Raw genomic sequence first — 3,032 nt, 5'->3', positions numbered from 1 at the left:
ATTTTCTCTCTCTCTCTCAAAAAAAAATAAAATAAAATAAAAAATAAAAAAATAAAAACTAGCACACTTGAGGGGAAAAAAAGTCCAAGAGTTACTATTCCTGTAGCCTTGATTTGTAAATCCACATTTTGTTTTCTACATGATTTAAGAGATTAACAAATTAAAAAATTAATGGTGTCTTTGGACACACAATGTACAGAGATGTAATTTTGTAATAATAACTGAAAGAAGATGAAGACAGAGCTCTAAAGGAGCAGAGTTTTTGTATGTTATTGAAGTTGAGCTGGTATAAATTCAATTTAAAGTGTTATAACTTCAGGATATTAAATGCAATCCCCAGGGTAATCACAAAGGAGGGGAAAAGGACTATATTCAAAAGAAAGTGAATATCACTGCAAAAAAATCAACTAAATTCAAAGAAGTCATGAGTTCAAGAAATGAGGGAAAAAAGTTAGAAGCCTTATAGAAAACAAATAGCAAAATGACATAAATAAATCCTTCTTTATCAGTATTACTTTAAATGTAAATGAATTGAGCTCTCCAACCCAAACATGGAGATTGGCAGAATAGAGAAAATATATCCCCCCATGATACAATTATATGATCTCTGCAAGAGGCTCCCTTTATTTTTATGTATTTTTATTTTCTGTGCTGGGCTCAAACCCAGGGCCTGTGGGTGCTGGGCAAGTGCTCTACCACTGAGCCACATCTTCAACCCAAGACTCACTTTAGATCTAGAGACACAAACAGGTTGAAAGCAAAGGAATAGAAAAAAAATCCAGTAAGCTGTGACCCACAGAGAACAGGGGTGGCTATCATAATAGGAGATACAATGGTTACTTGGGACAAAGAAGGACAGTGTATACCAATAAAGCTTCAGTCGGCAAGCAGATCAGTTATAAATGTGTACATGTATGAAAATGCATGTGAAAAGGGAGGAAATTCTGACCCATACCACAACATGGAAGAACCATGAAGAAACTACACCAAGTGAGACCAGCCAGGGATTCCATGCCTCTGAGGTCCCTAGGAGCCATGGGGACAGGCAGTGGGTGGTGAGTACTAAGGCCGGGGTCAGGGAGGGGTTAGTGTTAGTGGAATGGAGCTTCAGTCTAGGAAGATGAGGAGGTCCTGAGGTTGGGCTGTTTTATGCCACTAATCATACACTCAAGAGAGGTCAAGATGGTCAATTAGATGGGACGTGCATTTACCACAGTACAAAGTCCTATTAAAAACAAATAAACTGGAGCAGCCATCTTCCTCCTACCCCTGACAGAATCTCTGTTCAGGGTCACAGGGACCCCAAGCCTGCTGCATGGACATTTGCTGACCATACTCTCACAAGTGGTACTTTCTCTGCCATCAGAGTGAGCCCCTAGCTCAGGAATGCAGCCTTCCTAGGACCAAGGGTAATGTAGCCACAGGGATCTTTCACACAGGGCAGCCACATCTTGCCCCTCTACCACCTCTTCCTGAATATGGAGGAAAGGTTTGTTCTTGGGCTAATCCCTGAGGAATTCTTCCAATTTCTTTTCCTAAAACTGATGTAACAGGACTCCATATGGTTGGAACTGGGTTCATCTTGTTTCTATCCAAAGAAATATATGTAGTTACCCCCAGAGACCTTCTCTACCATATCAATAGTAGGATTACTTTTGTATGTAAAAAATATGGTTCCTCTATTAGAGAATTTATTGATAATCTCAATGAGCAAAAAATTGTTCAACTAGAAGAGGTGAAGCAGGCTTCCATCAAACTTTAATCCAGGATATGATTGAGTTGGAGAAGTCACAGCAGGTGCTGGCTCAGAAATGCCACAATTTTTTTGATGTCCAGATAAATAACATTGCTATGGCCTTGGAAGTTGCTTACCATACAAGGAAGCAAAGAGTCATCCAGATTATCTGTACCTCTGTGCAGAATATGATGTATCAAAAGGGACAAGAGCACATGAGAAACTGGTGGAGAAGCACGTGGTGCAGAGCATCTCTGCACAACAGAAAAAGGAGATGATTGCCAAGTGCATTGCAGGTCTCAAGCTGCTTGCAAAGAAGGCTCAAGCACAGCCAGTTACATAAATGTATCTGTCCCAACTAAGACAGCTATAAACTGTTGCTGAGTAAATGGAAACTGGTTGATATGACAAAATCTTTCTATATTGCTGTCTACTGAAATTACAGTTTACCTTTCCTAACACAGAAAAGTTCAAGTTTATTTTAGTGAGAAAGCTAAATCTGTTGGCCAGATAGTTCTCATCATATCTCTGCATTTTGAGTTGTTATCTGATCACTTTTGAAAAAGCACTTTGCTTTTATTAAAACATATTGCCTGGTGATCGATTACCAAGCTACAATTTAAATTTATAATTAATTCCATCAACATGCAATAAAGTAGTGATTAAAACAAGAAAAAATAAATAAACCAACACTCCTTGTCTCAGTGCTGCTCCTGAATGAGTCCTCCCTGGAGTGCTCCAGTGCTGCCCAAACACAGACACACAATTTACCTTCTTTAAAAAATAATACTTTTTTTTTTTAGTTATACATGGGCACAATATCTTTATTTTGTTTATTTATTTTTATGTGGTGCTGAGGATCGAATCCGGGTCTCACACATGCGAGGCGAGTGCTTTACCACTGAGCCACAACCCCAGCCCCCACAATTTACCTTTAATTCAAGCCCCAGGATGGCTCCTCTGCCCTCGGCCTCAAGCTCCCCAAATGGGAGAGCGAGTAATGTCACGAGAGGCTGGCGAGAGAGAGCTAGCATGCTCGGGAGTGGACTTTCACTGGGGAGACTCTTATTCTTTAGAAATTGCCATTCAAAAAAGGTCAAGGGGGGCAGGTTTACAAGGACAGGTAAGATAATTTGACCCCTGGGGCTGTAGGAAGGCACATCTATGCATGAAGACACATTTTGTGACATTTTGCGACTTCCAGGATCGGGGCAGCTGTCTAGGGCCACTATGATGTGGCCAGATCACGGAAAGTAACCGACAAAGCCTCAACCAACAAAGCCTCAACCAACAGGGA

General features: G+C 40.5%; 1 pseudogene; it reads left to right on the top strand.

Annotated features, from left to right (window-relative positions):
* Positions 1-1,035: 1,035 nt before the first annotated feature.
* LOC124104938 (ATP synthase F(0) complex subunit B1, mitochondrial-like) lies at positions 1,036-2,078 on the top strand (annotated as a pseudogene).
* Positions 2,079-3,032: the final 954 nt, after the last annotated feature.

The sequence above is a fragment of the Marmota monax genome, unplaced genomic scaffold (assembly GCF_021218885.2).
Source record: "Marmota monax isolate L192 unplaced genomic scaffold, Marmota_monax_Labrador192_F-V1.1 WCK01_AAM20220418_F8-fsc00847, whole genome shotgun sequence".
In the NCBI taxonomy this organism is placed as follows: domain Eukaryota; kingdom Metazoa; phylum Chordata; class Mammalia; order Rodentia; family Sciuridae; genus Marmota; species Marmota monax.
This window is presented reverse-complemented; position numbering and strand designations above follow the sequence as displayed.